General features: G+C 35.2%; 1 protein-coding gene across 1 annotated transcript in view; it reads left to right on the top strand.

Moving 5' to 3' along the window:
- The first annotated feature begins 8,884 nt into the window (after positions 1-8,884).
- Positions 8,885-23,369, top strand: part of LOC122810730 (latent-transforming growth factor beta-binding protein 1-like) — a 573,718-nt gene continuing 559,233 nt past the window's right edge. The window contains exon 1 of the mRNA XM_044082294.1: positions 8,885-9,031. The gene's annotated coding sequence lies outside the window, so the exon portion shown is untranslated. The remainder of the gene's footprint in view (positions 9,032-23,369) is intronic.

Raw genomic sequence — 23,369 nt, 5'->3', positions numbered from 1 at the left:
TAGAAATAATGAAATTATCTGTAAAAAGAGCCTGCAAAAATTCATTAACTGATTTCCAGTATTCTTTCAATTTTATACAGTCATAAAACATATGGGCCCAGTCAGCATTAATTTCTACATTACATCTCTTACATAGATTATCTTTATTATTTATTTTACTCATCATCAAAGGTGTATAAAAACATCTATGTAAAATTTTCCATGTATAAAGTCTCCAGACAATGGAAGACGTAGTTCTATAAGCAGATTCCAATATATATTGTTTATCTTGTTTATTTGGTGGGTCCCCATTAATAGAAGTGAAATAATTCCAGTATGTATCTACACTGTAAAAAGTTTCTTGTCTGATAATTTTATGTATGTATGAAAGTTTACCTTTATCAGAAACTTTATGTTGTAAATTTAATATCAAGTAATCAATCAGTGTTGGAATAGATTCTTTAACTGTTATAGACATTAGATCTATTCTATCAATGAGATGTTGTCTAAAGGTCTGAACCTCTAACCAGCAAGTTTCTCTTAGATCAAATTCTTGTTTTAAGAAATCTAGATTTTTAACTTTATTATCAGATATCAACTGATACCAGTACTTTAGATCATTATCTATAGCTAAATGAGTTCCTTCAGAAGTAGATAACAAAAGCATACCCTGAGTATACATTATAGGGAATATAATAAAATTCCATTCCCTATACTTAGGGTGCATGAATATAAAGTTACGATAACCAATAATAATATTTAATGGGTAACAAACCATATGTTTAGGTGTAATAGGTGAAGTACAAAATTCCTTTAGTAACCATAACATGGAGTTATTTACAATCATATTTTTATGTGTTAAGGAGATTTTCATGAAGTGCATACTAATTAGCTCCCAATAATCTTTCCATTTTGCGACATATGACTGATCTATTAATAAAGTAATAACTTTTACAATAGAAGAAATAGTATATAAATTAAAGTCTGGAAAAGAAATACCCCTTGAGACCAGCTATTAGTATGTTTCTTTAATGCAATCCTAGGTCTATTAGGTGCCCATAGGAAATTTAACATTAGTGTATTCAGTTTCTTGATAATTATTTTTGTAGGTGGAAGTATTATTGATTGTATTAAGTATAAAATCTTGGGGAATATTATCATTTTAATAATTGTAAGTCTCTCCTCCATAGTAAAAAACATATTATTCCAGGTATTAAAAAGATTTTGTATATTATGAAAGCAGGTATTATAATTATTATATATAATAGATTTAATATCTTTAGATAGTATTATACCTAAATAAGTTATCTGACCTGAACTGGGTACATATTTAGTAAAATTACTAATGAGAATATTTTTTTGTGTATATATAGGTAGTAGTTTAGTTTTTTCTTCATTGAATATTAAACCAGAAATACTTTTAAAATTCATCATTTTATCAAATAGAGACTGCATAGAAGAATTAGATCCTGCTGATGTAATTAGAACATCATCTGCAAAAAGTTGAATTTTGGATGTTGTATTTTCATTTATTTCAAAACCCTCTATGTCAGTACTGTTTCTGATCAAATTAGCCCAAGGCTCCATTACTAAAGTGAATAATAGTGGAGAAAGTGGACATCCTTGTTTTGTACCTTTAAGAATGGGTATTTTTTGTGAAACATATGTTCCTACCTTAATATAAGCCAACGTTCCTTTATATAAATGCTCAATTAGATTTACAAATGCATCTGAGAAGTTTGTGCACTTCAGTAAGGTAAACAGATAGTCCCAACTTACTGAATCAAATGCTGAACTTATATCAAGACTAATAAGTGTTAAATCTTTCTTTTTCCTATTTGCAAAATCAATTAATGTTAAAGTTCTTCTTATATTATCAAAAGTATTTCTATTTACAATGAAGCCTGTCTGATCTATATCTATAATGCCAGGAATGATTGTCTTCAATCTATCAGTAAAAATACTCATAAACATTTTATAATCAACATTAAGTAATGAGATGGGCCGATATGAAGTACATCTAGTTGGATCTTTATTAGGTTTTAAAATTGTTGAAATAAATGTATATTGCCAAGATGGGTGGGTTATTAACTCAGTTTGGGCCAAAATAAAAACCTTATGTATTAATGAATATGTACTTTTAGAAAGGATTTTATATATCTCTGGTATAATACCATCATTACCCAGTGCTTTGTTTGGTTTAAGCTTATTTATTTGTGTAATAACCTCTGTATATGAAATACTTTTGTCTAATAGTTTAATCTGTTGTTTATTAAGCTTTTTATTCATGTTTGTGGTTATAAACTCCTTTATTTTATCTTTAGGTTCCATGTTAATGTTATTATTGTTAATATTGTGAAAGTGATTTCTAAATTCATCTAATATTTCTGGTAGACTAGAAACATTTTTCTTTTTCCTTAGAGAAAAGATTTCTTTGATATGGTTTTGTTTATTCAACCTTTTTGTTTTATGTTTAAGTCTATGTAAGTATTTGGGGCTTATTGAGTAAGACAAAAACTTGTATTTCTCTAGAGTTATTTTAATTTTATGAGTTAAAATTTCTTTGTATTTGTCATTTAGTTTGTTTATTTCTTCAGTGACTTTCTTATCCATAATATTTTCTTTATTATTGTGTTTATAAGAGTCTAATTTACTTTGAATATCTAACAATTCCTTATCCCAAGATTTCCTTTTATTATTATACCATCTTATACTTTGTCCATATAGATATGATTTTAAGGCATCCCAAACATAGACAATGGAGACTTCAGGAGTATTATTTATGTCTAGAAAATGTTGTACTTCTGAAAGTATATATTCTTTATAGTCTTTTAGTTGAGTTAAGTATGCTGGTATCCTTTTGATCTGAGCATATTTATTATCATGAATTCAAAAACAATTGAATTATGATCAGATATAGGACATGAAATGATTTTGGATTTAATTAAATCTGTTACCATCTGGTTAGAAATAAAGACCCTATCTATTTTTGAATAAGTTTTGTATCTGTTAGAAAAAAGGTGTATGGTAATGATTTTGAATCTATCTGATTATTAATATCATTCAAATGATAAGAATTAGCAAAATCATTTAAATGTTTTGCATTAGATGTAATTCTTCTTTTTCCTATAGTGGTAGTATCACTTTCATGTAGTATACAATTAAAGTCACCAGCTAAGATAATATCTCCTATAGAGAATGATATAATCTTATCAAGATGATGTTTCACTGTATTAATACCAATTCCAGGTATCCAATATACATTAATTAAAGTGTAAGTCTTCACATTAATTTGTATTGTAACCATACAAAACATTCCTTTGTCATCCTGATAAGACTTAATGGTTTTAGGAATAGGCATACTTTTATTCCATAAAATAGCCACTCCTCTTTTTTTCTTAGTGTGCTCTGAACTAACCAATACTGTATATTTGTTTGTGGCTAGTTTATCAATATCTTTTTTCAAGAGATGTGTTTCTTGCAGGAAGACTAAGTTGGCCTTATGTAAATTAATGTATCTTATTAGGCTTGCCCTTTTACATGGATTATTCAATCCATTAATGTTTAAAGAAATTCCTTTTAAAGATGTCATTTGGCATTTTTAAAACTTAAGAATCTTATGATCAAAATAACAAATAACAACATAAGTAATGTTACATCTCCTCCTTTAGGTGTACATTTAAATATAGCTGTATTTATTGAATCTCTTATGGGATTTTGTATAGGATTCAATTTTGTTTGTAGTGACAATGAGTGTACAAAATATATTGTGGATGTCAAAACTATATACATATAACAATGAACAAGTGAAAATAATGTAAGGATTAAACCTTGCATCCAGCCTGGAGTTAAAAACTCCAACTTAGAGTAGTATTTACCACTCAAGTTAACTCCCTACCCTAAGCAGCAGTACCTCAGCTACCACCTTATCAATTTAATACTGGTTATATTTAACTTAAATTAACAGCTTTCAATTCAATTATCTAGCAAGACAAGACTACACATTTGATAAAACAGCATCATATAAACTAAAATAAACTTTTTTAAAACTATTCATACTACTATATACATCTATGTGATATAATACACTTGTATTCAAATAGCATTCAAATAAACTTGATATTAGGAACCAAGAGGAGAGAGAAATAAAAGACGTGAAAGAGGAAGAGAGAGTGAAAGAAGAGAGAAAGTATGTAAAAATAAGTTCTAACATTCATTTAAATGAAAAACTTTGGCTAATATGGTTCAGACATTACATATATTAAGATGCATCTATTTTCTGTCATGTAAATGCAGTTAACAGCTTCCAGAAAAAAAAAAAACCTTGAATTGCTTGTATATGAGCATTTTACTCATACTCATTATTGTCAATATAATAAAATATTACATTTATAGAAGTTGTTATAAATCATACTGCATAGTTATGCAAGTTCTCAGAAACACTTGCATTATTGTAAAAAATAAATAAATAAATAAAAAACATCTGCATTTTGTATGTCTATACTACTGCTTTAAAATATATCACAAGACAATTTCTTCCAGAATAGAGTTATAAAGTTATTTATGCTTGTCAATCAGATGAATTAAATGAGTTATAGTAATGTATATGTTTGGAACATAAGTTTTGAACACAGATTAGTATGCTGCAGTCAGGTAGATTTTCAAAAACACTTGAATAAATTTTTCATTTTCTATGCCTTCTAAAATAAGACATTTACATACTACAAGAAACTGCATAATTTAAAATCATTATAATTGACATATTTTATGAATTATAACATAGATATTTAAGTAATTATATAAAATAACTCACATTTAAATGTCAAAGAGTTCATTTTCCTTCACATAGTCACAGTTGCATCAGTTCTATTTCCTGGTAGAGTATTCTTCCTGAATCTGTGATGTGTCAGTGTGATATCTGGGTGAAAGGTCAGGTTAACTGCTTTCAGCTTCTCTGTGAGAATTCTGAGAGTTGAAGCTTTTGAAACAGCATGAGGACACTGTTCATGAAGTAGCCCACATCCCAGATTGTCTCCCTTAACATTTTGGCGGGAAACTTGTTAAAAACTAGTGACAAGCATTCATTTAGCAGTGTTAATGCATCTAAACATGACAAAACCTTTGATGTACCCCACAGGTTACCACAGCCTCTATGCAAGTAAAATCAAGCCCAAAGTTATTAATAGGTAATAAAACTCAATATCACTGTCCCAACTCAATTCTATGCAAATCTCATTATTTACTGTGTCTATATGATCAAAAGCATTTCTATATATACAATGGAATATTACTTACTGTTTATATTAATAGAGTTAAAAATAAAACACATTATTTACTATTATTTAGTTCTAATTATTATTAGTTAAAGCATGACATATTATTTACAAACAAGCATAAGCAGTATAATCAAGAAAGTATAATTAGGAATAGCATTTGAAGAACATATAAACTTTTTACAAGGAATAAATATGTTATTATTCTATTTATCATATTTTCATTACTCTTCTCTCCCTGCTCTCCCCCACCCTTTACCCATACATAATCTAAATAGAATGTCATTGTTTATACAAAGAAAAGAAGGAAAGGAGAAAAACAAGGAAAAAAATGTATCTAATTACTGACCTTACTTCTCTTTTTCAGAAAGAGAAACAAATTGAATAATAGTTTGTTATTAGTTCCTCAGATATTTTGACTGGTTATGAAACAAAACATTTCTTTGCACACAGAGAATAACTTTGATTAAATCTTTTTCAGAACATTTGTGGCTTTCTGGAAATGCAGGAACTATATTTAAAAAGATTAATAATGAAGTAAAATGATGGGAGAAAAAAAAGAAAAAAAACATAGAACAAATCATTTGTTCTTTAGTCTCTTCTTCCTCTCAGAAGTCTTCCACGAAGTTTCAGTTGCCAGTCTCTTTAATGAAGGACTAGCCCATTCCATTTCCTCTGTTTTATCCAAAATCTTATTTTTGATAAACAGTAAAGCAGAGTCTAAGTCATCAAAAATTTTAGGACCATCAGGAAGGAAGATTTTTAGCTTGGCAGGAAACAGAAGGTATGTTTTAAACTGTGCTTTTTTACGCTCCCTTATTAGTGGCAGAAAAACTTTTCTTTTAGCTATTACCAAGGGAGAATAGTCATTGTCAAAACGCACAGTTGTCTCATTAAACTTAACAGGAGCTTTAGCCCAAGCAGATTTAAGAACCATCTCTTTATCAAAAGATGATAGAAATCTAACTATAACTGATCTAGGATAGTTTTTGTTAGAGTTACTATTAGCTATAGATCTATGTGCACTTTTGATACCAAAAGAGAATGCTTCTGGTAAGTCTAAAGTTTTAGGGAGCCATGTTGTTAAAAAAGAAGTAATATTGTTACCTTCAATATTTTCTGGCAGTCCAAAAATCCTAATGTTATTGCGCCTAGATCTATTTTCCAAGTCATCCAGCTTTGTTTGTAAGTGTGTATTTTGTTTCAGCAGAAACTCAGTGTTGATTTCCTCTTCTTGGATTCTATTTTCCATGTCATTCACAGCTTCTTCTATGCCTGTCATCTGGATCTTCTGTTGTTGCAGGTCTATATGTAACAAGTCTATTTGTTTTGTAGTTTTTTCTATGAAGGTATCAATTTTAGTATCCATTTTATCCATCTTAGCAGTAAGTTGCTGGACTATGGCTATCAGAGACTGAAGTTCTTTCTTGATGCTGGAGTCCTGAGAATTTGTCTTACTGGAACTCATTTCAGACTGATAAACTGACAGGAAAATTTCCAATGTGATTTTTGACAGGAATATTGTTAAAATTTCCTTTCTTTTTTAGATATAGTTCAAGAACTATATAAAACAAATATATTTAGAAAGAAAATTACTTCAAAAATTAATTTTTTAAGTAATTAATTCCTGTCAGTGTAATGAAATTGGTGGAGCTGAAGAAATCTGCTGCTATCCTGTGTTCATCCTTGGCCACGGCCCTCAGATTTTGAAGTTCTTGAATAGAGGAAGTAGCACATATCTCTGTCGAGTCGTCTGCATATTGGATGAGAGAGGCTTGTGGGGCTGACATGTGGAGGTTATTTGTAAATATTGAGAATAGCAGTGTGCCTAAGATAGAAGGTCCCCCTAAAGTCACTGGCAGTAGGGGTGATAAAGACTGTTGACAAGAAACTGCTTGCTGGCATCTAGTAAGGTAATCCTGGAACCAGGCTAGGGTAGAATTACAAAAGTTTAGTTCAGAGAGAATGTTTAGAAGTTTAATATGAGAAAGCATATCAAAGGCTTTTAATATGTCCAGGAAGAAAGAGGATGCACAATTATTGTATTTCCTGTGATAATTGATAGTATTGGTGAATGCCATTAGAGCAGCTGATGTACTATGAAATGGTGAAAAGCCATGCGGAGTGTTGCTTAGAAGTTTGTTAGTATGCAGGTAATTAACTTGCATGTGAATGATCCTCTCTAGTATTTTGGACAGTGGTGATACTATTGCGGTTGGGCAGTAGTTAGAGAGATCTGTTGAAGAGCCACCTTTATGTAGAGGTATAATGTAAGAGGTTTTCCAGATGGGAGGGATTTGTTGTTCAGCTATGGATCTGTTGATATAGGATAAACTATTCTGTCTGCTGTTAGTTTTAGGAACTCAGCAGGTAAGTTGTCTGTAGCTAATATAGTGGGTTTTATTTAGTTTTTCTAGCTGTTTTTGATTGTGTCAGTGGCTGCAGGTTGCAGGGAGGAGGTTGATGCAATATTGGGAGAGTCAGTGGTAGTTCTGATAGGTGAAGTGGTTTGATTGTTGGATAGTGCTAAGATGGTTTCAGTATAGTATTTATTAAATTGAGTAGCAATATTATCTGAGTTATTAGTAGTGGTGGTGGTGGTGGGGTGCACTGATTTTGCCTAGCAGAAATATATTGTTTATTGCTGACCAGAAATTTTGCAGATTATTATGGTGCTTTGATTGGATTTCAGAGCAGTAATTTATTTTGTCTTGTTTAATTTGCCTCTTTGCTTTATCTCTAAGTTCTCGGTAGGTTGATAGACTGGGTCGGGACCTTGTCTGAATCCATGTTGCCCAGGCCTTGTCTGTAGATTTCAGTAGTGATTGTGTTTCTTTTGTTAACCATGGGGAATAGCTAGATTGAACACATATTTATCTGGTGGGGGCCTAAAAGTTTAGTATGGATAGGAAGGTGGAACTAAAGCAGTCAATAGCTTCATGTAGGGGTAGCAGTTTCAATGGTGTCCAGTTACAATGTTTGAGTATATCTATAAGGTTGTTGGGGGTTCGGGAGTTTTTTGGTTCTTATTTGTGTAAATGTGGTTTGCTTAGATGGGTCAATTTGTTTTCTAATTAAATAGCAATTGCAAAATTATAGAGTTAAACATTACTACTTGATTCAAATTTAACAACTTTGAAGTTCCTATATAGTTACGTCAATGTTAATCCGTCAAATAACTGAAAATGAACCACTAGCATATCATGCAATTATCAATATAAATTAAAAAAAGATGACTTTAAATCACCTAACTAGACAGATGCATTTGTTTAGTGGTTGAGTTCTTGAGAAAGTCATATAAAACTCTTTGTTTTAATGCTGCTGTCACTATTATTATAATTGCTGAGTGATGAAGCAACAGTATTTTGTCTATATGGAATAAGTTTTCCTTATATGATACTAATAAAATATAAGTTACTTGACAATTACTTTTTCCTTGAAGTATACCTTAGTTTCCTTTTATACCTTGATTGTACACAAGGAAGTTGGGTTTATATGCTAGCATTGCATTTTGTTTTCTTCTCTATAAAAATCTTGATAAATGTTTAATTCCTTGTTTTGAAAAGTATTGTTTCTACTGTTTTTCTATAGATACTAAGCATAAACATTTGTCTCATGGAATATAGATCTCATCGTGTGTCAGGAGAATGAAGGAATCTGTGGCAATCACTCTAAATGCATAAATTCAAATGGAAGTTACTATTGTACGTGCCAAGACGGCTTTTCATCTAAGTCAGGGAAGAACCGTTTTACAAATGCAAGCTCTTCTGATTGCAATGGTAAAGTGCTATTTCTAATGCTATATTAGTATTTTAATGATAATGAATTTTACTTTTAAAATACTATACTGTTACTTAAAAATGCGTATGTGCTTATAATTTAGAACATATGTATGAGAGACAATGAAAGCTACAGTTATGTGATCAACTCAGTATTGTAAGATGCTTGCCTAAGATTGCAGAATGTTACAACTACGATATGAGAAACTAAAGTGAGACACATGTTGATAGGAAAACTGTCTAGCATTGTCATCATCAAAAGATACTGACAAAAAAATACAAATAAAAAAATAGCATTTTACTTTCTTATATATGAAGTGCAAATAATGGTAGTTCTATTACAGAGATGATACAGTAAATAAAAAATACAAATTCATTAAAATATTAACTTATTTCTTTCTGTAATGTATTTTAGAATCAAAATATAATCTTCAGCAAAAAGTGAGATAATTTTTTTTTAGTACTTTACCAGGTTAAACAACATGAGTTAGAATTATTCATAGAGACAACTTTTCTAAATCATTTATCTCTGAACACCATACCTTTCATTTGTACAGATTTTTTTGCAAAATGTCCATATTTTTGCCTCACATGTTTTGTCTTTTTCTCATACAGTTTGTGGTCTTCTGGTAAATCACTGAGGACTGAAGTCACTAAATAATGACATACATTTAAGTTTCAGACTTCATATCTTTAGGAAATGGATGCTAATACAAATCCTGTTATTCTAGCAGCTTTCTGTTTATAAAAGCAATATTTAAGATCTGTCCCTGTTTTGAGGCCTTTGTCCTCCACTATTTTAGGCTTTGTCCTGATTTCTTGTGCAAAGAGGTTGAGAGAGGTATGTTGAACACAGAATATTGAACTGAAATGCACTAAAAAAGAACACCACTAAATAAACACTTATATGAATAATCCAAATCAAATAATGTGCTTCCATTCATCTCACAAAATCAGTCTTACCACTAAATAAACACTTACATGAATAATACAAATGAAATCATGTGCTTCAGTTCATCACACAAAACCAAGCTTAAATATCATATGAACACAGCGGACAGTGCACGTGTAAGCAAAGACAGGTTTAATTATGAAAATCCCCATTATAAATGTTACTAACATTGCCCACCACATAACAGGCAGTGAAGATTTGTAAAGACACCTGTACAAGCATCCCAGCAAATATTTTTATAGCATTATTTTAGATGAGTATTCATATTACATCTGTCTATACCACTCATTGCAAATGTATAAAAAGAAAGGCATTTAATACTAGTATCCCCGTGTATCTATAAAACAACTGAAACTAATCTGAGGCTATTAAATACACCACCATATTGTAGAAATTAAGTTATGTATATGCAAAATGGAAATACAGTCAGACCTAACAAACTGTTACAGGAAACATTTTTTTTATTTGTATTTGTTTTTCTCTGTAGAGCACTGATCTCCATGGATTGCTTTTAGACTCAACCTGGCAGTGGTGTCTGGTTAGGTGGCTTGCTTATAGTTAGACGGTTAGGCAATGGAGGTTGAGGGAATCAAACTCTGCACCTCTGGAACCAACTCATTAACAGTTCCTTAATCCTATAAGCCAACTGCCAGACAATCTCAATGAACCGTGAGATACAATTTAAACTAAAATATATCTGACACCTGAAGGAAACATGTTTCCAGCTAACATGTAAACAAAATGGTAAACTACAGTGGGCAAGAATTGGCAGTAGGAATCACTCATATGAATGCATAATCCATAAAATGCATCAGCCATCTTAAGGAAAAAAATGTTTAGATCTGGCATGAATATTAACACATTTGCAGGAGATTTGTCATGGAAGACTGATTGCACATGTTATACCGCGAGAAAAGGTGTAGTGGCTTTAACACATCTTCACTGTACATTTGGTTGTGTGTTTGCATAAATAGAACTCAACATAAAAAAAGTTATTGATGGAATAGGGTTTGGGATTGTAACCCCTCCTTGATGCTTGACCTGGTAACATTATCACAGTACCTGTGATCTCTCTTTCTTATTATTTTCCATTTCTCACATTCAGCCATGGCACTCTCCTTGAGTTATTTCATTCTACAGCATAGCTCTCAACCTCAGCACAAAAATTCTGGGTACAACCAAAAATAATGGGGGGACAAAGCCCCCAAAATAGAGACAAATTTTAAATAGTGCTCTTTTAAACTTTGTTGTTTGCTAGAATAAAAGGTCTTGTATTACTGTATGTTTTCTGAGTGATATGAAGACTGAAAATCAAATGCATATCATTACTTAGTGGAGTCAGCCCTCACTGATTTGCCACAGAAAACTAGAAAACCACAAATTTTATGAGGATCAGACCAAAACTATGAGGCAAAAATCTGGACATTGTCTGAAAATCTGGACAGTTGAGAGGTATGTTCTACAATCCCTATAAGAGTATGCAACTGATCCATCTTCTTACTCTTAAGCCAAGACCAAATCACCACCTATCACCAAACATTTGTTTTCTATTCTATCTAAATGTAGCATCTCTTGAAATCCATCCCTTGACAGTGCAGTGCAGATAATTAAACCCTCTTCCAGTTTTTTGTTTCCATTCTCTAAATGCCAAGGTTTCTAAATTTACCTTAATAACTTAACCTCTCCATTTCTTATACCATTTTAGAAATAATATTAGCACTAATTGTACCTTACTAATCTCCTGAACTCTTTTGATGTTTAGGGCTGGATGCATAACTCTAGATGCAGCAATGATAACTTCAATAAAATAATAAAACCTACATTTATGGAGTTTCAACAGATGCATATCTTAATATCTTCCTGAACATCACCGGTATCCTTTCACTTGTATTACTTCATCCATCACTTTTTTAATGACATTCAGGTCCTCGCCCTTCCATCTTCTTCATATGCATATTTCCCCGAATAACCCCTCAAAGTGTTGACACTAGCTCTGTTCGTGATGCCAATATTTAATGGGTTATTCATGCTTTTCCACCATCAAGTATCATTAACATACAGAATTAAACAGGATATGTCACTTTACTGAACTGTTATCCTTTCTGCTCTCCAGACTGCACTATTCTTAGACATCTAGTTTGCCGACTGCTTCCCATTTTGATCTAAGCCCAATTCCAACTGACTCATACCGTCATCTTTCTGTAATGTATTGTGTTAAAAGCTATTTTTTATTAGTATTTTTTATGAGCCAGGTTAGTCCTAGAGAAAATAGTAAATTTCGGGAAAAATATAGTAGCACTGGCAGTTTAAGTGATTTCCTTGCAGTCGCACACTTTGTAATTAGAGAGACAAGGAGCATTAAACAAGAGATAACAGAATGAAGACTAATAGTAGTTTATATTCTAAAGCCTCTTAAGATAATCTGCCAAACATTTTTCCAAATAAACCATATTCATGGGGTTCCACTTGTCTGTCTTTGATTCAACCATATCTTAATACAGGGTAAATTAGGTATAAGAATTTCTGTAATTTTAAATTGTCATAACTGCAGAAATTTGTATTGGAATTAATATGTCATACAGTTTATTTGTTCTTATTTTTTTAACAGAGTCATGTAAATATATTGTAGTGTTTCTACTGTAAGCAACATACAAACTGAGCTCTACTCCAAGATCAATCTACATTCATCTTTCTCACTACAGCATGTGAAGAAAATCTGCTAGTTCATTGAAAACCATACTTCTGAATAAAACTTCACTGATGCTATGTATCTGAAAAGTGCTGACATCACAATCCTGTTTGCCTAAAAACATGCTGAATGACAATGCACTGGAGTTATGGGCAAAAACAAAAGTTTCTAGATGCCTAGCCACAAACACTGCAACATAACCCCTATGTAGATTGCAACTCTTATCTAACTTTACAAAACCTAACTCAGAAGTCACTATACACCTGACTATAACCACAGCTTTAACCTTCAACTTAAACCCTACCTATACCCCAACCAAAACCCTTATGTTTAACTCCCAAATGAGACTCCATTTTAACTCCGAGGTCAATAAGTTCTGCAAGTATGACAGTAAGTCAGCTGACTCACTAACCTTTTATGTTTTCAGTGTGATATTTGACCAAACTAACTTTACAAAATATTTTTCATGGATTGATTTTCAGCAACATTGTTTAATAACAGCTCCCCCGCTTCCCGTACAAAATAGTAGAATTTAAATAAAACTAAATTATTACACACAAAAAGGTGGGCAAATGGATCCCTATCAGTTGATCGAGTTTTCAGAAACTCAAAATTCATATGTTCGAGACCATAGGATCAAGTTTTTGAAAACTCAAAGCTCCGGAATGGAGATCACAGTACAGGGAGGATCAGGAAATTTACACTTTTTTCACTGTAGTGCGATCTCACAAGTTGGTATATTTAATTTGCAGGGGGTGTGGGGGTGAATAGGGGCTTGCCCCTCTAAATAAACATAAAAAAGTAGATTTTTTTATGTTTAAGTTTTCAGAAACTTGATCATATGGTCTCATCCATATGAATTTTGAGTTTCTGAAAACTTGCTCATCTGACATAGATTCAGGCAAATACATTTATCTTAGCATTCCAAGGTTCAAGTTCATATTACTGAGTACCTTGTGCTTAACAGATGTGGTTATGTGCTGCAAGAAAATGAGAGGGCAGAATTTCTTTTTTTTCATGGGCTTGAAATACATTATTCCTTAAGTAAGAGTGAACAACAGTGCAGTGTGCTTTACTAGCAGCATCTGCAATTTAATGTCAAAATAGTAAGGCTGGCATAAGTATTAATTATAATTCAGCCATCGAATTATATAACAACTAGTGATTACAGTTACATGAATTATGGAAAAAGTTTCCTTTATGCTGTTTGATTTACTCATGACAGGCTTCATTTCTGAGAGTTTGTTTAATTATTTTAATGTTGAACATCCCCCTCATTCCTACGATATATAGGCTTCCTAAAATACATAAGAACTTGGAGTGCCCACCTATGAGACCAATTGTTTCTGGTAAGGGTTGCAGCACAGAGCTACTATCAATTTTTGTTGAAAAAAAAACTTACATCTACTTCTAGATGAATGTGACACAGTCTTAAAAGACACTAACTCCTTTTTATCTAAACTGTTTGGTAAAGTATCTACTTTGTCTAAAGATTATTTGTTTGCTACTCTCGACCTTGTGCTTAACAGATGTGGTTATGTGCTGCAAGAAAATGAGAGGGCAGAATTTCTTTTTTTTCATGGGCATGAAATACATTATTCCTTAAGTAAGAGTGAACAACAGTGCAGTGTGCTTTACTAGCAGCACCCTGTGATCTTAGGTTCTCAGAGCAAATCTGCAATTTAATGTCAAAATAGTAAGGCTGGCATATGTATTAATTATAATTCAGCCATCGAATTATATAACAACTAGTGATCACAGTTACATGAATTATGGAAAACGTTTCCTTTATGCTGTTTGATTTACTCATGACAGGCTTCATTTCTGAGAGTTTGTTTAATTATTTTAATTATTTTAATGTTGAACACCCCCCTCATTCCTACGATATATAGGCTTCCTAAAATACATAAGAACTTGGAGTGCCCACCTATGAGACCAATTGTTTCTGGTAAGGGTTGCAGCACAGAGCCACTATCAATTTTTTGTTGAAAAAAAACTTACATCCACTTCTAGATGAATGTGACACAGTCCTAAAAGACACTAAGTCCTTTTTATCTAAACTGTTTGGTAAAGTATCTACTTTGTCTAAAGATTATTTGTTTGCTACTCTCGACATAGAATCACTATTTGCAGTGATTCCCAATGATTAGGGAGTAGAGAATGTCAGAACTTTTTTGAATGACAGGAGATGAATTTGCTCTGTACACTATTTGAGTTTGTACTTGAAAATGATGTTTTTGTGTTCGAGAATGAGTTCTTCTTACAGAAGGTTGGCCTGGTTATGAGCACAGTCTGTGCCAAAGCTATGCCAACCTTGCATTAGTGCAATGGGAGAAATCCTGTCTGTTACAAAACAATGTTTATGAAGAGAACATAGCCTGGTATGTACGTTTTGTGGACAATATGTTTTTGCTTTGGCTTGGCTCATCAGAACTGTTGAATGAATTTATCAACTGCTTGCATGGCACCACTGGTTTCTTAACATTTACCTGTAAATATTCTGCTGTAGAAATGGAGTTCTTAGATGTTAAGATCAACAGAGGAGACCTTAATAGTATGTACACTAGTGTCTACAGAAAACCCACTAGGAAGAACAACTTCCTGCATAAAAATAGCATGCATCCTAAGCATGTTACCCAGAATGTTTTAAAAGGGCAGATTTACAGAGCAATGAGATTATGCAATGATAACATTCAGTTGGGTTTAGCACTTGACTCTCTCAAGCGTGACTTTCTATATAGAGGCTACAAAGAGGCAGCGATTGATTCTCAAATTCATGCTGCATGAGAAGAAAAGGAAGGGAAATGTAGAGCCTATTTTGACAACCATACTCTACCTGATGCTCCACAAGCAAATGTAGCTGTGAGAGATACTTTTAGAGTCTGTCTACCTAATTCTTGTGACATCATTAAGTATTGCGAGGTCATTAAACAGAATTGGAATATCCTACACACAATAGATGAACTGAAAGGGACTGCAGATAATATACCCCATTTTGTTTTAAAAAACAATAAGTCCTTGTAGAAACATTTGCGCTATAAATCACAACTCTGTATCAAAGGGCCTCAGTCTACCAGGCATGGGACTTTTTCCTGCAGATCTTGCTCAGCCTGCAAGTATATACTTATGAGCTCAACTTACATACATCCTCATAGGTTCATAGGTTCATATTAGGCTATCTGCCCTGGGGCAATTATAAGCCTAGCCCGATTCTGTATGGCTTATGCCACCCCTTGATTTGAGTATACTGTGCCCTTTTTAAGGTTTAGTTTACTGTGCCTCTGTCTAATAGTGACACAGGAGTACTCCCTGGGACAAACCTATGATCCCCCATCCACCTATCGAGATTCTTCTTGAAGAGATTCAGTGAGGTGCTCTGCCTCACATGAACTGGAATTCTATTCCAGAGCGAAGGGAGCCTCTGGGTTATGAACCTGTCCCTCCAGCAAGTTCTATTTATTTCTGTGCTGAGGTTCAAGTCCCTCGAGTGTGGCTCTAAGGGATTTAGATTTACTGAGGTGGAGCATGTCCATTAATTCTGGATTTGACATAGCTTTGTATGTCAGGCATAGATCGCCTCGAAGTAGGCGGTATGCAACTGAGTAGAGCTGGAGTTTTTTTAAAGGAGCAGCATATGGCATCTGTTTGAGACCCTTGATCCTCTTGGTGAGATACTTTTGGGGTCTTTCTAATTGCTGCAGGCGTCGGGTAAGGTACATCCCAAAAGGGGATTGTATTCTATGATGGGCCTGATGAGGGATGAATAAAGGGGCACGATTACCTCTCTTGAGCTAGATGTGAAACCCTTCGTGATGAGGTGGGCTATGTAGAAGGTCTTTCTAACCACTTTGGCAATGCGGTTTTCAAAGGAGAGATTGCTATCAACTTGGGTCCCCAGGTCCCTAATAACTTTCTCTGTACTTAATGGGTTTCCACCTATGTGGTAATTTGTGGGCACATTGTTTTTGCCAAAGGGTATGACTATACATTTTTTGGCATTTAGCTTTAAACCATGGTGCTGGCACCAGTTATCTGTCTCTGTGAGACCTTTTAGAAAGATGTTTGTGTCAGCTGGAGAGTTGATTATGGCACCCAGTTTGCAGTCATCTGTGAACTTGGTGAGCCATAGTCCTCCCACGTTTGCCTATACCTCGGAAAAGTATATACCGAGCAAGAGTGGTCCCAGGACAGAACCCTGTGGGATGCCACTTGTGACCGGTTTCGAGTGTGACATGGCTCCAGCAACTCTCACTCTGTGGGTTCTGTCTTTGAGCCAGTTTGTGACCCATCTTGTGACATAGGGGTTTATATTTAAGCTGGATAGCTTATCTATGATGCCCGAGTGGGGTATTGTGTCAAATGCCTTTGCAAGGTCCAGATAGGCTGTGTGGACTACCTTCCCTTCATCTATGGCTTTGGTGACTGTTTTGAAGAAGTCAACCAGGTTCAAAAGGCAGGATCTGCCCTTGACAAAGCCGAACTGGGTAGGATCTAGTGTCTGTAGGTCCCCAATGTCTTTGTTTATGAGCTCCATAATGATCCTCTCCATAGCCTTGCAGACTAAGCTAGTCAGGCTTATGGGGCGATAGTTTCCAGGGTCCGTAGAGGCTCCACCTTTGTGGAGTGGGACCACTGTTGCTGTACGCCATTCTGTGGGCACATATCCTGTAGTGAGGCTAAGATTTTATAGCTGTTTTATTTGAGGGATTAGTTCCTCTTGGAGTTCATGTAGGATGCAACCTGGGACGCCATCTGGTCCCATGGAAGCAGTGTTTTTTGCTTTGGAGTGGGCAGCCTTCACCTGAGCATCAGAGATGTTTGGGAGGCAGCCTTCTGCTGGGATAGGTACTTGCTCTTTTGGGGGGGAGGGGGGGGAGAAGTTTGCACTGAACCTGTCTGCCAGGATATTGGCGATGTCTGTGGGTTCAGTGTATTTTTTGTCATTTAGAATCAACTCAGAACAAGTCTGGGAGTTGCATCCCAGGTTTCTAACATATCTGAAAAAAGCCTTGATTGTCTTTGGTGTCCTGTGCAATTTTTCTCTCGAAGCTGGCCTTGGAGGATTTTATGAGGGATTGTAATTTTTTGCTAGTACTGATCAGAGATGCCTTCCCTATTAGGGATTTTGCTCTATCATGTAGTAGCTTCCTCCTTCTGTTGTACAGTTTATTTATGGCAGGGGGTCCACCAGACTGGACGCCTGCCTTTGGATGATTGGGTCTTGGTTTTGTTTGGGGTAGCATGATCCATGCATTCCTGGAGATGTCCGTAGAATGCGTTTATATAGGATTCTGCAGTTTGGGCTGTAGTTTCCACTGGCCCTGGGGCCTTGAAGGATTCTACTTTGGTTTTGAGAAGTGAGAAGTTCACTTTTGAGAAGTTTTTCACTGTGGTTTTCTGGGCTGGGGTGGGGTTGGGATGTGGACATCCAGTGAAATTAATTTATGGTCTGATCTTACCAATGAGGGATATACTTCTGGTGTGGAGCATAGAGTCCCCATGTTGGTAATGATCAGGTCTAATATGTTGTCCCCTCTTGTGGGAGTGGTGACTAGTTGTTCCATAGCATTTGAGTTTATAATTTCCAGGAACCTTTGGGCTAAGGTGCTGGGGCTTAAGTAGTGCTCCCAGTCAATGTTTGGGTAGTTGAAGTCACCCAATATAATGGTGTTCGGAGAGATCTTCATGTTCTCCAATGTTTTCAGGAAAGCCGAGTGGGATTCCTGACTTTGAGAGGGTGGTCTGTAGGATGCTATAAACGAAAAGCAGTCTTGCCCACTGTTAGTTGCACATGGATGGTCTCCGATACTTTGTGCAATGCCACTAACCTGGAGGTGTGGATATCCTTGATAAATATGGAAACTCCCCCTCCTTTTGTGGTTCGGTCCGGGTTTTGGGACCGAAAAGCATGATATGAGGTATAGCCTGGTAGTGCTGGGGTGTTCTCTGGAGCCTTGAACCAGGTTTCTGTCACTGCACAGATATCGATGTTCTCCATACAGAGGAGAGCTTCGAGTACGTGCATCTTGAGGTTAAGACTTCTGGTGTTTAGCAGCATTACCCTTAGTTTCTTGTTCCTTGTGCTGTCTACGGGGGTGGGTTTGACTTTTGAGCCTTGCCTAAAAAAGGCACTATGGGGGTGGCAAGAGCCGTTGCCAATATCCAAAAGCCCAGTGGTGACAGGTGCAAGCTGTCCCTAGCGAAGCAACGTGGCTTGTCGAGCATGTCATCCCAGGCTGACAGACACTGGATCCCCTTTGAATGACACCAAAATTTTAGCCAATTGTTAAAATCGATCATTTTGTCTTTGTACTGTGGCATCATTCTAGGTGAGGGTAAGATGTTGCTCAAGGTCAGGGTCATACCAGCCTGGGCTACATGATCAGAGAGCTCTTCTATGTCTCTTTTCATGTAGCCCAGGGAGGTACATCTCAGGTCATTCACACCAGCATGTACAATAACTGAGTCATATTTGTATTTGCTTTGGAGTGACCTGAGTGCTTGCGTTATGTGGCGGATCCTAGCACCCGACAGGCAGCTCACCGTGACCTTCTCTTTATTCAGCCTGGTGAGTGGGACGTCAGTGTGTCTGACAATAGAGTCACCTATTACAAGAGTATCAGGTGTGTTATTCAGCCTTAAGGGCTATGGGTGCTTGGCACGCTGTCTTTGTGGGTTATGTGTTGTGTGTGTTTTGCTTTGAGGTAGCGTTTGCTTGGATGTCTGCTTTGGAGGTCTCTGTTGCTTAGGTAGATTTTTATTTAGAGCCTCCGAGTATGTTTTTGTGTATTTATGTGTTTGGTTCGCTGATGTGGTGGGACTATGTGACACTGGAATTGTGTTGTGTGAGGTTACCTTCTCCTCCTGACTGGTTACACCAGTTTTGAGATGAGAGAGCTCAGCCTCCAGTTTGGCTAAATAGTTGCATCTCTCACATATATTTGAACCTGTTTGGAGGAGGAGAGGGTTGTCCGTGTACATGAGACAGTTGTAACATTGTCTCAAAATTCCCAGATTCACCAGCTGGACTGGAAAGGAAACCATTGACTGACCTTTGGACATGCTAGAGTAATATAGGGAAACTGAATTTAAGACGGACCAATAGAGGACAGGGTAATCGAAGAGAGTATAAGAGTAAGTAGTGCTTATGGTTTAATAGTGCTAACTTGTAGGATTACTTAATTGGACCAGTGAAGGGCCTTAGAATGATAATATGGTGTTTAAATTGAGAGATAGAGCAGTTCTAAGGGAAAAAGTGAAGAGTAGACTTTGTGGAGCCAGGAATACTTTAAACCCAATTAGGCGGTGCTGCCCGCTGTTGCGCTATGCACAAAAACGCACAAAAATGCGCAAAAGAGGATTTTAAGAGAGGAAGATGAATGAGTTTTGGAATTGACCCAAAATGGCCAATAAAACTACAGTTTCAAGTCAGTAACCACTCCCACAGGGGCAGGCAGGCTGCTCAATGTTTTTCACTGCCACTGATCAACAGAGAGACTTCCCTTTAGCCCAAGCAAAAAATGACCTCACAGAAACTTACAAACAGTTCAAGAACAGCAAGCCTGTAACTGAACTTTTTAAATCTCAGAAAAGTGGGAAAAAAGCAAGATTTTTTGTTTTTTTGTTTTGATAGCAGAGGTTCACAAGTATCAACAAGTTATAACAGTGCAGTAAATGACCCCACACAAGAGTGCTAGGCCAAAGACAGATAAAATGCAAGTTTTGAGAAAAAATGATTTTAAAAATAAGTGCAAACAGGAAATTCAGTAAACAGCTCTAGGTTGTGCTCTAAATACAGTTACTAATGCAGAAATCAAGTTTAACAAGCCAGAAAATGCTCAAAATAGGCGGCTATGCAGAAAAACTTAGCAAATAAACAGAGGAAAAATACTTAAAATCTCAAAAGTGGCTCCTTTCTTCTCTCAGCATTTTCTCCTCTTGGTGGGTGCTTCACCAACAGCCAACAAGCCTGAAAAGATGCCAAAACCATGAGGCAACCAGGTTTTAAGAGAGGAAGATGAAGGAGTTTTGGAATTGACCCAAAATGGCCAATAAAACTACAGTTTCAAGTCAGTAACCACTCCCACAGGGGCAGGCAGGCTGCTCAATGTTTTTCACTGCCACTGATCAACAGAGAGACTTCCCTTTAGCCCAAGCAAAAAATGGCCTCACAGAAACTTACAAACAGTTCAAGAACAGTGAGCCTGTAACTGAACTTTTTTAAATCTCAGAAAAGTGGGAAAAAAGCAAGATTTTTTTGTTTTTTTGTTTTTTTAGAGATAGCAGAGGTTCACTCATGTTAACTTTAAAATCGAACTTGATTTTTATGCTGACTGCAGAATTCCAAATATTGTTTATTTTGGAAGTTGCAAGGTCTGTCATGCCTTCTACATAGGCAAAACTAACAAACCACTGAAGGACAGGATTCTCGAACACTATAAGGACATTAGGAATCAAAAAGACACAAATACCTTAGCACAACACATTGGTTTGCATGGCTCAGAAGACTTTTAAGTTCTTTGTACTCCAGGTTTTGGATGTTAGTATTAGAGGGGGTGATACATCTAACAAAACAGAAAGGACTGAACAGAAATGGATCTTGCTCTTGAATGCAAAGAAACTGCCTGTTTTAAATGTTATTTCTAGCCTTCAACCTTTCTTGAAAGCACACCCGCTTAAACATTAATGTTGTTTTAACTTAGTATTTTTGCATTTATAACAATTGTTGCATTGTTAGTGTGTACCTTTTATTATTTCATCAGATTTGCATAGGATAGCTGATAGCTTTCTTTTTAAACTCATGTCTTTTTATTTGTTTATTAGTCTGAAGAAGCGATAGTGTTATCGTGAAAGCATTCACTTTTTATTACTTTCTATTTTGTTTAATAAACAGAGGTTTTTGCCCAGCCGCGTTGGTTCAGTGCTTGGTTTTTACTTCAAAGTGTCCTTATTGAATGTTTGTTCATCTTATGAAATGATTACTTTTAGGTGGTGGTGCAGTCATTTAGTGAGTGTGCTTTCTGATGGGAGTCATTAATTCCATGCTATGACAGCGACAGCAGTGTAGTGGATTCTGATCAGGTCTCCTATCATAACCAAATTATTATGCATTCAAGAAGTGGATGGCAAGAACTTCACCTAGAGAACTGAGTGAAGAGAAGCAAAAGAGGCGAATATTGATATTTACATGGAGAACACATTATATATATTTGCTGTGACAGGAGACCACAAAAATAATTCATTCTAGTATATAGATCTTTATTTGCTGTGATGCATTACAAAGAAAAAATAGTCTGGAAGTCCAAACTGTTGTACAGTTTTAGGAGAAGTAACTCACGTAGGGCTGCTACACTGTTCATTTCCAGAAATAATATGTGCCACTGATCTACCAATAGGCTTACTAACTGAAAGACACATCACTCTGTTATTTTGTTTTGTTCTTGCTTTTGTTACACGTCCTTAATGCAGACTATCGTCCATTTCATATCAAGCAGTGGATTACATAAGGAATAGTAGAACACATATATACATACATATATATATATATATATATATATATATATATATATATAGCTATATATACATGGATGGATAGACAGATAGAGATATTTATTCATTTATTTTATTTTATATTTGTTGACCGGGATAGTCCAACTAAGCTAACAAGCCCTTTTTCAGTGGCGGCCTGGGGAGAAAAGCTCCACAATCAGTACAACTGAAAAAATATAAAAGAGTTTACAAATGACACAAAAATATTTTTCACAATGGTGTAAGAATAAAAAGCTATACAGTTCTGGCAATAGAACAATATGAGCATATGTTTTAGTATATAAATATTGATACACCTAATGATACATACAGACCTACTTTATCTAAATACTGGCACTGTCAGACAAATGTTTTTGTAAGGTAATGTGCAGTGTTGGGTTAGTGGCAGCTGTAGGACTAAGGTTGTCTCCCCATGCCACCTTACTCATGTGTTTCTCCCGCACCACTAAATCTTTGTCCTTCACTTCCTCTTATTCTACATTAACATGCAAGCACTCACACATTCAATATATATTTATATTACTTAACTTTCCCCAAACTACTCTTATCCTCATTCGCACATTTAGCACTCCTGAAATTTAATTCATTCACACATATGCCATACAAGTATTTCTGTGGCAACTGTTAGAACCAGTCTAAAGCAGTATGGATGGGAGATAAATGCTCTCTTGAGATATGGGAAAAAATAACTACTAAATGGGTGGCGGGGGGAATAACCATTCATCTCCCATCAACAGAGGGTAACATGGATAAGCCACTTCTTAGCCTCCCTGGCTGTAAGCTTAGTATATACCAATGACCTTTTGAACTTGGAAGCAAGACATTAATAAACCAGACTGAAGGCTTAAGTTAGATATCACATGGGATGCATGGAAAACATCAATATTCTTCAAATTTTTTTTCACTGGAAATAATGTTAGAAATCATGAGATTTATTTTCCAAAAGGACTATCAAATTCTGTCCTCTGTCAGTAGTTTCTACAGTGAAATGAAATGATAGCTAAGATGAAAAGACAAGAGCACAATGAACTTTAATAGGGCATTCTGTTAAAATGGCTTTGGACAGTGAGGTACACAATAGAGACCACACCTTCATCTGGAGTAAAGAAAACATCCAAGTTTGCAGCATAAGTCACAGCCAGAAAGAA

This window comes from Protopterus annectens, chromosome 9.part0, assembly GCF_019279795.1.
Source record: "Protopterus annectens isolate FY-2018-M chromosome 9.part0, PAN1.0, whole genome shotgun sequence".
NCBI classification, from domain to species: Eukaryota; Metazoa; Chordata; order Ceratodontiformes; family Protopteridae; genus Protopterus; species Protopterus annectens.
Note: the sequence above shows the minus strand (reverse complement) of the source record. Positions and strands in the feature narration are given on the sequence as shown.